Here is a 13,622-nt window from a genome sequence, read left to right on the forward strand (position 1 = left end):
TGGAATGGGTTACCTAGGGAGGTGGTAGAATCTCCTTCCTTAGAGGTTTTTAAGGTCAGGCTTGACACAGCCCTGGCTGGGATGATTTAGTTGGGGATTGGTCCTGCTTTGAGCAGGGGGTTGGACTAGATGACCTCCTGAGGTCCCTTCCAACCCTCATATTCTATATATTCTATGACTATTCAAAGAGGAAATTTCTTCTTCACCCTGTCAGCTAGTGGTTGGTTTATGTTCTGAAGAATTTATTTTTAAATCTAATGCAATGTAACAGTGGATGGTGTTATCCAGACAAAGGTATTAAGCCTGTCAGCACTATTTAGAAGTGTCATCATCATTGTCATCATCATCATCATTATCATCATCACTATTTTATTGAAATAGAGGCATAGGGAAGTTACGCAACTTGTCCTGTATTGTACAACGAGAGTGTGCCAGAGTTTGAGATAGCACCACCATCTTCTGCTTCTTATTCTGTGTCATGAACTGGGATGTGAGTGGCCAGTCCTAGTAGTTGGAGCCAGAGCTGGAGCCAGGGGTCAGAGCCAGAATCAAGAAGCCAGTACCCAGAGCCAAGTCAGAAAACCAGTGCTGGAATGGACTGGGCAGGACAGGAGCAAAGCTGGGAACAACGCAGGATCAGGACTGGAGCAAGGTTCAGAGCAGTTGTGGGTATGTGCGTAGAGCAGCCAGAGATCATTTGTTGCTCTTGGGCTTAAGAGCAAGTTTGCTGACTTTTGTGGTGGCTCAACTGTGGTCATAGGCTACTGGGGATGAGGCAGATGCAGCTTCAAGTCCTCATTCCTGACAGCCTGGTTCTATATCCACAAGATCACAACTCCCCCTTTTCTTTAGGCACAGAGCAAACAAAAATCTTATTCCTATCTTTAAGAAAAACTTTTTGTTTCCCTTCCAAAGGTCTGAAGTCATTTCCACCTTTCCCGTGTGTGTGTGTGTGTGTGAAAGAGAGAGAGTGAGAGTGAGAGAAAAACACTCATGCTTTTGTTATTCCAGTGACAAAAGTTCAGAATTCTTGTCCCAGTAATAGCAGAAATAAGAGATGGGCAAACATTCTCTTCCCCAATCCATGCTGGAGATTTCCTATGCAATAATTGTGCTCCATTATATGTAATAGAATGCAACGATGGCAGCCAGACACTAGGTGCCAGGAGGCATTCTCGGGTGGTTGCACTGAAGCCTGTATGAAGCAGCAGCAACAGCATCAGTTACACCAATTCCAAAGGGTTCGGCTAGGAGCTGCATGTCTTAAGTATATAACAATGAAAAGTGAGAATCATTGTCTCAGGTCATTGTGGTTTCAATATGAGCTCTACATTAAAAAGCAATCCAAGATAAGACACTGGGAGATGATTTAGTACAGTATGGTGGCCTTGGACAAAGCCAGGAGGTGTTATTAATGGTTCCCTCTGAGACTGTGGCATTGATGTGACCCTTGGGAAAGCAAAGTATCAGAATAAAATACAGCAAGGTGAGACTGTGTTTTCTGTGCAAACATATATGTTTTCCCATCTGATGTTTCATGGTCCTGCTTACCACACTTCTCCTCTCCTGTCCTATTATCCTATTTAATGGAGTTTGATCACGATGGCACTTTTAGCTCCAGAATTTTTAAAGTATTATGAAAAATCAGCTGATCTCGGGAGATGCCATTTTGTGCTGAAATCTAGCGTGAATGACCCATGAAATTTTGATGCTGTCAGGTCCACTCTGTCTCTGGTTTGGCCTCACACCCAATATCTGAAATGTAGCCCCAACGTAATCCACCCCCATACACCAGCTGGCTGAGATGGGGTTGGGATGCAGAGGTTGATTTTAAACACAATTCTGCTTTCACAATCCTGGGGCTGTCCTAGTGCACCAATCAGAGCAGCATTGATACTGATCTAATTTGCATAGGATGCTACTAGCCCAAAGGAGGCTATTACAGCAGCAAGCGTATAGGGGTACAAAGGTCATGCTCTCTGTACCCTGGCCATGCCTCCTGTGCTGTGCTAACTAGGGAAACTTCCCTGACCAGCTGTACCAGTTTTAGGGCATCTTTGCATCATGGAAGTGGAGCAAAGCTGCCCCATTGCAGTGAAGGATCGGGGTTGCTCACTCGATGTGTGTAACCTCTTCCTGATTTACCTTCTCAGTCACAGTTTGGAGGTGGGCAAGCCTGGGCTTTATCATGCTGTCATGTTTGCAGTACTCGTAACCTAGTCAGGATTTAGCTAGTCAGCAGGCCACACTGGCAGGAGCACTCTGAGAGGATGGTTGTATTGCTATCATCCTACTTTCAAATTGTCACACTGGCAATTTAGATTTTGCAATAGAAAAGTCAGATATTGGTAGGCACAACAGAAACCAATAGCTGGCTGGAAAGTGCATGTAAACATCATTTTTCTTTTGAAATGCTTATGACCATTGTGCTTTTGTTTTCATTCTGTGCTGACATTAGTCCCGAATGATATTGAAATAGTAATCTCTAGAAGCTTACTGTAGTATAACAGGACACCATCCATTTATGCACCCCAGATCCCTCCTGCTGAGCATGCTGCATTGTTTCAGTTGAACATCCCATCTCTGTCATCCTGAACAGCTTTCCCCTTGCTGATTTATTGACTTTGTAAATGTTTTCCTTATTGCTTTATGGTCTGAAATGTAAGTCGTTGTGGTACCAGTGCCTGAGAGAGCAGAGGGAGGTGTTTGTTTCTCGACTGATTGGCAATCAATCTCCTGCTACAGTTGTACCTATGACCTGTAGCACTTATACAGCAACAAGACCGGGACACCACTGGAGTAAAATTAATATGTCATAAGCTGTTGATACAGAAAGTTTCTCAGGCTTTTCCAAAGAACTCCAGCCCCTGCCCTGGCACTTTTCCTTTAGGAAAGGGAGGAGGTTTTGGATAGCAGCCGGTGTCTCCAGTAAATTGTGGCTCAGTTTCTCACTGTACGTCTTGTATTATTTCAATAAAAGCGATTGAACCCATAGCCACATATAAATAATTGCTAGGTGTCAGGAAGCAGATGGCCCTGATACAAGCTGCATCTGGCTCTGCATTTATTTATTTTGCATCTGACTCTGAACCCAGATTTTTAAAACCTTGGACTCTGAAACTTTGAACAGGTGTTCATCAAAAGGTCTCTTGCTTATATGCTTCCCTGGGGCATTCTATGAGGAATGAAGAGAAAGGGTCAGATGTACCCTTGCCGCTGAAGGAAGGTGCAATTTCCACCCCTGAACCTGATAGGCAGCTCATCAAGGCAATTGTACCAATTCCACCCTCTTTTAAAGGGATCCGCTTCAAATTCCAACCACAGGTCCATAGGAGCTCCACTGGTGGAGGCTGCCTGGGTAAGGCACTGAATCGGAGTCGAATCCCAGTCAGTATATGTCCCCACATTCTTCTGGGGCATTCCTATGCACTTTCAGGGCCTCTCCAGCTGACACCAAGTCCAGCAGTTGAGTGGAGGTTGTGTGTGGTTTGCAGCAGCACTGGGCTCCTGCTCCGGATGGTCTTTCTGCTGTTGGGACCCTGGAGCCTCTTTTCAGCCAGCAATGGCCCGGGCAGTTTCCAGTGGCATTCTCCAAAGGCAGTTCCAATTTCACATTACAGCTCCTGCCTTTTGTCTGTAGAGCATTACTAGCTCCAAAGAGAGTGACTTGAATAATCCACCCACAGGGTAGCAGTGAAGCATCTCCTGATGCGGGTTAGTGGGCAGGCCAGAGGTTTAGCTATAGTGCTTGCACTGAAGGATGAAAGCTTCTTGAAACTTGTCTGGTTTTGTGGCCCCAGAATTGTCTCTGTCGAACAGCTCGGTAAACGACACCGATGCTTTTTAGCATTGGCTGAGAAGAAACATACAAAGATAATAAGTGTGCTGCTGCTCTGTGACTTGGGTTAGATGCTAAGCAACATGGAAGGGAACTGTCTAGGGGCTGACGACTGCTGGAGCTTGTTGGCCCAGGGTTACTGTGGAGCTCTCCTTGCAAGCTGCAAAAACAATGAACAAGCCTATTATTACTTTTCTTATTGGAGTGGTTAACAAAATGGGACATATCCATGAAAAGCATGATTGGTCTCTGTAATTTACCTTGCTGCTCCTGCTGACCTGCATAGTTTTCAGAGGAATCTGTATGATTACCAGATTTTTGAAAATATCACAAATTGTTTTCCAGAGAGTTTTCCTTCTCAAAATTAGTGGGTTAAAGGTTGTAGGAATTATATTCCTGTCAGTTTAGTAAACCATCTAGCTTGTGGTACCAAGTGACACTTTACATGGAGGTTTCATTTATATTTATGCAACACTTTATAGCATTGGTTCATAATGACCTGAAATTGTATATTAAACAGGCACATATATTGTTTTAATTGTCTCCGGGACATAGTTGGCTTTGTAACAACTTGTTATAGCTTCATCTGTTCAGAACCATGTACAATTCTCACTGTGCATAGGAAGTTATTTAAATATACATCTGCATCGGTAGTAATCACTGCTTACATTTTCTTAAAGTGAAATATTATGCTCATGAAAGGTGTCAGATTGTCAGCCCTGGAAAATGAAGACCTTGATTTACCTATAACACAGGTGCAGCACAGACTGTAGCAGTGCAAGCTATCCCCATACCTCTGTGTTCATGTACCTCAACCAGAGACGACCTCTGCTGGTGACAGGGTAAGTCAGTCTTCATGCCTAATGCAGTCACTGAACCCTCCATAGGGCAGTGATATTGTGATAGTGCTTATTGTACTTTGGATGTCTATCTCATAAAACACGGACTGAGACTCCCAGATTGCTATCAGGTGGTATAATGTCTTGTTCACTGCTGCCAAATCTGAGCATATTCATGCTGGGAATAACAAATATAATTTAGAGTGGTAGCCGTGTTATTCTGTATCAGCAAAAAGAACGAGGAGTACTTGTGGCACCACCTCATTCTTTTAAATATAGTTCAGTTTTATACTAGATGGAAAGTGCTTCTAATGTTCTGCAAACCAAAATGTCAGTACAATACTTATTTTTTGTTTGTTTGTTTTGTGTATCTCATAGTGACAGGTTTCAGAGAAGAGCCACAAGAATGATTAAGGGATTGAAAAAGATACTTTATGTTGAGAGACTGAAGGGGATCAATATATTTAGGTTAATACAGAGAAGGTTAAAGGATGACTTGATCACAGTTTATAATGGGCTCTTCTATCTAGTAGAAAATCACTGGCAATTTTAAAATCAAAGTTGGATGTTTTTCTAAAAGATATACGGTAATCTAGTTCAACAGGAATTCATTCAGGGAAGTTCCATGGCCTGTGTTATGAAGGAGATCAGATTAGATGATCATACTGGTTCCTTATTTCCTTGGAATTTATGAATCTGTGAATACTGGGGACTAGTCCTTAAAGCTCATTTGTAACACATTTGCAAGTGGAAGCAAAATTAAAAGTTTTGCTATTGATAATGCTATAGTTATGATCTTATATAAAAATAAATCAGACTAAACTGTACTGTATTACAACTAAGAAATTTCAACATGCACCTGAAAAACCAGGAATCACAAAACTCCAACTGCATATAATGAGTCTGCCATTCCCGTGACAGATTCTGGTGATAATTTAAATCACAAGAGTAAACCTCCAATCTCCAGAACTCTACAATAGAACTATAGCTTTAATGGATGTACTTTGGAATATTAATCAATATATCACTTGGTTATTGTTACATTTACCTCCCTGCTGCATGCCTCATATCAATTTCTCTTCTCTTTCTATCCACCTGTCCCGTGGTTTTTGTCCTACCTTTATTAATTTAGCCTTACACTCCCATAATATGACAGTTCACAAAAGGTACATCAAAAACATTTTATTATTTGCTTTTCTGACATAACTTTGTTATTATGCACCTTTCCAATGTACTGTACATTTCTGATTACACAGCAGTACAGAATGATCGAAATACCTGTATATGTATGTGTAGATCTGGGTATGAGCAAGAGATAATATGTAACTAGGTGAACGTTCTTCCAATATTTGCTAGTGCACTACACTATTTAAGTAATTATATCATCTTTTTTTAATTGCTCACTTGTTATATTTATTTTTAATTTTAAATACATAATTGTGAAAAATGCTGTAATATTGCTTCCTGGCTACATTCCAATTTGGATGATTACATTCTATCTAAAATACCCCCTGAAGTTTCAATTGGCTATAATAGTCTTCGCTTCCTGACTTACACGGTTGGATAGTGTTGCTTTGTTCTGTTTAACAACTCATACATTTTAGTCTAAGAGTGGCTACGTTTCAGAGATGAATGAAAAGATACATGTGTATATTTATATATTAGATTAAGTATATTTTAGGATCCTGCAGGATGAAAGGTATATAAGAAAATATATTATATTACAGATCTCTCATATAGGAACACTTGTAAAGGAATAGACCTATATTTTTTTGCAACTGTATTTTATCTGGTACTGATGTTACATATAAATTCAAACACATTTATGTGCATTTAGTGCACATAAATATATGCATGAATATTTGTTTTACATATTTCAGATTAATCTATTTTTATTTTTAGCAAAAATGCCAATTTCTATTACATTTAGACCCCATTACTATCCCCTGCACCATTTTAAAAAGAAGCAATTTTTTAAAATAAAAGTGCCTAATTCACTGCTGCATTACTCCAGTAAAATGCCAGGGTAGCTCATCTAATGTTTAACAGGTCTCAGCTTTCACAGACCATAAGAACAAAAGAGCCATGGGTTAAAGTAAGCTATCTTCTAATTTAGTTAAACGATACACTTTAAATAAACAATACACTTCAGGATAGTCTGATCCTGAAGCCCTTTTTTATTTACCTATCTTTAAAATGACTAGCATACAAGAAGTGCAACAGTGAATATGATTGCATAAGTTATTACCAAGGTCAGATCATAGTGTTCTCTAAAGTAATAAAAATAATGCAGTAAAACAAATGCTGTCAACCTATAAATCTATCTGCCACCAGCACAAAGTAATTAAAATTAAGTTTTATCTTCTCTGTTTTTTTTTATTTTTCACATATAAGGACCAGGCTCTCATCTCACGCTGGTATAAATCAGGAATAATTTCACTGAAATCAATGGAGGTACACAGTGTTGTAAGGGATCTTTTCCCTCGCATATGTTTTGCTGGGTGTTGCACTCTGCCCAGTGGTCAGAGGGATGACCCAGTTCAAAGGGTCTCAATCTAGAGTTCCAGGCAGGGTTTTGAGGAGGGAGAGGGATGGCTATTTTTAAAGAATCAGTGGGATGCAGAAGCTGTTTCTTCGGGCAGGTCCATTCACTTATGTGCATGAACCCTGGCACATTGTCAGCCAGTTATTTTGTAACTAACCCAGTTAGTTCATTGCCAGCCTCCAAAACCCCTATCTCGTCCATATATCTTGGCTGGAGGTTAGAAACTTAGACAATGTTTGACCAGAGGTACAAGATGGCAGAAATACAAACTATTAAAGGCATTTTTTAATAACCATGGGTTACCACAAATCTTTATTTTGCCATTACACTAAGACAAATAAAAGCCATATAATTTCTGAGCCTGGACCTCCATTACAGTTAGCACATTTTCCAATGTAGAGGTAGGAAGGTTTACTAGTGAATAATAACTGGATCCCATGGGATTGAAATGTGCTATTGCAGTGATGCACAAGGCAAGTGGAAAAGGAAACAGGCCAATTGCCTACAGCTGCCATACTTCAAAGGGCACCTCTAGAGCAGTGATTACTTTTTTCTTTTAAGAAAATGAACTGACAGCAATTTTCTAAGTGCTCATGATGCTGCAGAAAGAATCTGATAGAAACACGTGTCAATCTAAAGCAGCGGTTCTTAACCTGGGGTGCACGCATCCCTTGTGGGTGCGAAACATGCCAGATTTTTTTAGAAGGTTAAATCATCAAAAACACAAATTAAACACAGGCATGTAAGTACAACTACTTTGTTTCATCAAACCTATGTATTTATTAACATTATCCTTTTTTAATTATTACTGTAATATGCAAACAGATTTTTTTTCAAGTTTTTTAAGCTAATTGTAGTGAAATTATCTCACTACAAAATACACATCAAAACAAAGGCCAGAAACCACTTAAATGCGAGTGATGACATGCGTGTGGCTATTTCAAAAAAAGTTCCTTGTTTCTCTAACATCATTGAACAAAAGCAATAGCAGAAGAGTCACTGAGCCGGTAAACTTTAAAAAAGTGTGTAATTTTTCATATATTCTTAATTTCACTGCGAAACTAAAATAAATATATAATTCTATCACTTTCATTCTATAGTTATGATATATCTAAGTTTAAAGAACTGACTTACTTCAACGATTTTTGGTAAGGAGTGCGAGAACATATTTTGAGAACCAAAGGGGTGCAGGCTGCAGTAAAAGTTAAGAACCACTGGTCTAAAGCAATTTATCTTATCCCCTCCTTAGGCACTGTGCCCTAAATTGGCCAGTTTACATCACATAACAAATTTAGAATGACCACATGCCCTAATCTGTTACCAAGCCTATTAAGCAGAAGAGGAGAATCAAGTTATGGGGACAGTGTTTCCTTGGAGGAGGTCATTTCCTATCTGTGTCTCATTAGTTTGAGCTATTTATAATCACTTAATCAGTCAGGCACTAAAGAAGGTAAAGCCTCCTTGGAGGGATCTATTTTTGAGGGGGTTACCTCCGCATCAGACAGGGGCTTACGTAGCTTGGCAAACATCACATACAGCACCACAGAATCGCCTTGTGTGTGTGGTGATCCCTAAAGGAATGACGTAACAAACATGTCAAGCCAGGCCAGCCCCGCCTCCACCAAAGTGGGCTGACAAAGCCAACTTTTGGGGGTTATCCCTGAGCACTGAAGCAGACTGGATAGCTTCTCTAAACTGCCTCTGTGTCTCATTCTTTTTTGCTGGTGTCTGAGCGTAAAGATGTATGATATTGGTCCCAGTGCCGATTCGCAGTTTGTGCAGATTTGAAGCCTCTGAATGACCAACGTCCAGAGTGTCCTCTCTTTGCCACCAGTGTAAAAACTGAAATATCTCCACTGAATTCAAAGAGAGCAGTATTTGACCCCAAATACAGAGTGAGGTAAAATTCCACTGCAACAGACTACACTGAAACAATTCGATTCCTGACTTAGAAAATGTTGGGTTGGTGGGTAGGATGACCAAATATGTCCTCGCTCTCAGCATCTGTTGTTGTGGCAATTGACAAAAAAAGGGTGTGTATGAGGGCACATGTGTGTAACTGTGATCCTCCTCATGTCAATCCAGGGTTTAGTTATGGAAGATAGTTTCCTCTTAGTCTTTCCCTGCTACTAGGCAATTCTAACTTAAGAAAAGTTCATTCATGCCCTTGGCTGTCCCTTCTTCCAGCAAAGTAGGAGAGGCTGTTTGAGTCTTTGACATCATAGAATTGCCTGATCCTTTGTTGACAGCCTGTTGGAGCTAAATGGAGAAGGTATTGGACGTTATTGAGATTTATTTCTAAGTATGGTATTTTCCCCCTTAGTTTCATTGGGCTGTTGTAACTCCTCTTGAAATAAAAACTGATGTGATGTCAGCAGGATGATGGGATTCAAGGACCCTCTCCGATTTCGTAGGAAGAGGGAACCACAGCTAATGTACAGATAGATATTCACAGTGATTTTGGCTGTGTGAAACTACTGACAAGGTTTTCACACATGCAGACACATACACTCACACAAGGGAAGGGATGAGGAACTCACCTGCACTGGAATAGCATTCACTCTCAGCACACTAGTGACTATAGCACTGAAAATGAGCAGTGTTTCAGACTACATGTTGGATTGTGGCACTGTGCAGTTTATGTACCAGTACCCGAGAGCTTTCATTTGCAACTGCAGGTTTTGTGAAGTGAAATTCCCTGCACAAGAGACACTGTGTGGAATGGACAGAAGGAAAATTGAGTTAATTTACAGTGCAATGTTTCCCGCAGAAAGAATCTAGGGAACTTTCCCAGAATGAAAAGTATGAAGAGAGCTCATCAAAGTCTCAGTTCTTTAAATGTTAATAGTGGTGGTAAACATGATTCACCACACATGTGTTGATGGGTGTGGTATAAATGCCTAACTAGACAAGCAGAGAGGAAAATGTTCTCTATGCCATCTTCGTTTACCTTTAAACTGTGGAAATATTTAAAAATCTAACTCTTTACCCTAAAAAATAAATAATGCATCACTCCAGCGCTCTTTGGGATGACTGTGTTAGAGACACAAGATAATTCCAAATCACAACCATATGCAGCACTAGTGCTACAAGAAGATAGAAAAAAATGACTATGGAGCTGGATACATCTGAATGCCTTGTCCCAGTGTACAGATTTCCTGGATGATGGTGAGCCCTGTGATGTAAGCTTCTGGCCCTGAGTAGCTTAGCTAAAATAATCAAATACATTTTATTTATAGCCTGATTAGATTAGGAATAGCTGTAGAGCTGAATGCTAATCAGGTCAGGTATGGTGTATAGTCATCCGCTATGATACCAAATGATTGCAATGTGAGCCTTCGAATCCAGGCCCTGCTTTCCCAGTTGTGCTTGATAAAAATTAATAGATGTTTAGTGGTATGGGTTTGGAGGATGAATTGTAATTACTTTCATCTTGCTGGAGAGCACAGACTAAATTATGTCTTTTCCCTACTCTGGAAAAGTGTGTCTCTGATTGCACTGATAACATTACTCCTAAGGAGTTAATTGTATCACACAGAAAGAACTCCTGGTAAATGTATAGATCTAACAGCATCTTCATTTTGAGAGTTAATATTGGGACATGAGGAACAGCATATTATGAAGGTAGCATATGTGTTGGTTAAAGCAGGGGACTAAGAGTCTCCACTCCTGGGCCATGTTCCTGGCTTGGTTATGTCACCATTTGCAAATCACTTAAACTTTTCATGCCTCAGTTTCCCCACTTTAAAATGGAGCTAATAATCTTCTTTACTTCACAGGAGTGTTGTGAGGCTTAATTAATTAATGTTTGTAATGTTTTTGATGTCCTCACATGCAGCAATAGCTCTTTGAGGCAAACCCTGTGTGAGTCAGAGTTTGATTTGAATGCATTATGTTACTCCTCGCAACACTAATGGGAGCTACAAGGAAGTGTGCCTCAGTCTGGGTGAAAGGGAAATCTGACCTTTTTAATCAGATGGACAGTGGAGTGTCTAATGACAGTGCTTCCACATAGCTGATGAAACACTTGAATATCCTCATTTGGCAATGTGTTTTTCTTTGAGTTAGAGGCACAAATGAGGCCTGAAGCTGGTAAATCTGGTGCCTATTTCAGACTGGGCAGCAACCCTGGTCCAGTGGGAAATAAGAAGTTCCAGTTTATTTCTCAGACAAGCAGGAAGAAAGTGTGTCAGCATTTCTGACAGATGAAGCAAGAGGACCAGTAAGGGAGCTATCTTGAGGATCACATATAAGGAGGATGGACTGTTTGACATTGCTTGAGCCTGAAATCTTCAACAAAATAGCTGAGATGAAACACCATAGTAGAGTTCCATTTTTCAAGTCCTACTTTTTAGATGGTCTTATTATTACCACATCTCTGCAAGATTTTGATCATTACTTTGCACAGCTATTGTGAAACAATCACAGCATTTACAGTTCTTTGGCATTCTCTCCCTGCTGTTGCCACTTAAATGGCCAAATACAGGAAAGACAACAGCGACATTCCCTGTCTGTGTTCACTTGTGTGAGAAAAACAACTTGTGGGCTCCTCACTAATTCAGACCAGTCATACGGGAAGGAGAAGAGAGGGCACATTTTCAATAATTCTGTGAATCAGGATTAGGTAGGATAGGGACCTTGAGGCCATATAAACATTTCACAGATCTCACCTTTTAGTCTCCATTCTGAAATGTAACGGTTTTCTCTCACTTACACTGGAGTAAATTCTGAGTAGCTTTATAGTGGTCAACAGGGTCACTCTGAATTTGCTCAAGTGCTAACGAGAGCATAACACTGGGACTCTTTTTTCTAGTTTCCTCATTGGAGAGGTTGGAGACTAATAGGAAGCTTCCCTGGTCTAAATATAGACTAACCCTGCTGATTACTCTGCAGCGTCTCTGAATTTACCCCACAAATTAACCTCACAAAATTGAGTTCATTCTGAAGTAGGGAACTTGCTTAAAGAGTGGAGCTCTCAGTGTGAAGTTAGGAGTTTGTTGCTGAAATACATACCCGCACAAAGTTCATAGAGCATGAGCTGAGATTTTCGGAATCCATTTAAAACAGACCAACAAAAAGCATTGGCTGACCTGTTTGTTCATTCTGAAGAAAGGTGTTCCCTTGTGACTTCCCAGAAGGCATTGTTAACATTGCATGACTTTAGCACTTTGATCTAGCAGTACAGGGCCTTGGAGCTGACAACAGCTGTCTCTAATCTTCGGTCAGTGCTCCTTCAGATTTGGTTGCTGAGAACTTCCTGTTTGAAGCTGAAAAGCAAAATAAAAGCAACAGCAAAAAAGTAACGAATGTAATGCAGCCTCCAAGTCATTGCTAGGCATTGGTGGTTTAATTATTTGGCAACCAAAGTTGGCACAAACACACTGGTTGCCTCACCTGTCCTTTTGGTTAATTTTGTTGTCTAAACTAGGGAGTTTGCTGTTTTCCCCAGAGAGGAGACTGGATGGTCTTGGCACACAGACAAGTGACTAAGCCGTGATTCAGAGGATAGGACAATTTATCAGGGAGCTAATTATTTCCTTCTGAGGTTGCAGAAGCTCTCTCTGTAGATTGTGGACTCAAAACAGCTGCAGAAAACAAGCTCACATCTGAATGTAGAAGTCTTGCACATCTTGATATAGTGGCCTCATAAAAAACAGAAGCCAAACAGATGCGGAGGGAAAAAAAAAAAAGGCCAAAGGAGATTGACAGGATTTACCAGAGAACTGTACTATTCCTAGTTTCACTTCAACTCTTTTGAATGGATTATTATTGTGTTCTTACTCCTTTGGATTCCATTCCTCACCCCACTCCCTTCCCTGCAAGAGGCAATTAGGGGCTTGACTCTGATCTCACTTACTAACACCACTATACATTATAGACTATACATTGGTTGTGGGAGATCAGAATCAGGCCCCAGCTTTTCAGGTCCAGCCTGTGGTGGTGTGGTGCAGCCATAATGATTCTCCAGAGATCAGCTAGCAGCAGGTGTGCTGAAGCACCTGTCCACTCCCTATGCCATTGCCTTTTGTAAAAAACAGACACAGCACCATCTACCGCTTTAAGCCTGACCTAATGATCCAGAGCCTGTTCCCTCGGGGCCAGATTTGGATACCCTCACTCGCTCAGAGAACCATTCACTCCTTCAGGTAGTGCCATTAATTACAGCTGTCCTCAGTGGAGAGAGGTTATCCCTTTCTTTTAAGAGGTTTCTTTGCTCTCATTTTTCTTCCTGGCATTGATTCTTTTCTACCCTTTTTGTTTCTGTCCCTATGTGGAGAATGTAAACTACCTATAGAAAATGCACCTGAGGATTTCAAGGCAAACATGAATGAAATAAATGCAACAGCACCTATATAAGACAGGGATTTATCAGTATCCCATAGGTCAGATGGAGGAATTG

The 13,622-nt window shown here is 40.6% G+C and overlaps 1 long non-coding RNA gene across 1 annotated transcript in view; it reads left to right on the top strand.

Annotated features, from left to right (window-relative positions):
- The window catches only part of LOC120402377, an 81,965-nt gene that overhangs the window by 54,896 nt on the left and 13,447 nt on the right, over positions 1 to 13,622 (top strand). Inside the window, exon 2 of the long non-coding RNA XR_005597197.1 lies at positions 4,594 to 4,680. This is a non-coding gene — a long non-coding RNA (uncharacterized LOC120402377). The remainder of the gene's footprint in view (positions 1 to 4,593; positions 4,681 to 13,622) is intronic.

This window comes from Mauremys reevesii, linkage group 3 (genome assembly GCF_016161935.1).
Source record: "Mauremys reevesii isolate NIE-2019 linkage group 3, ASM1616193v1, whole genome shotgun sequence".
Lineage (NCBI taxonomy): Eukaryota > Metazoa > Chordata > Testudines > Geoemydidae > Mauremys > Mauremys reevesii.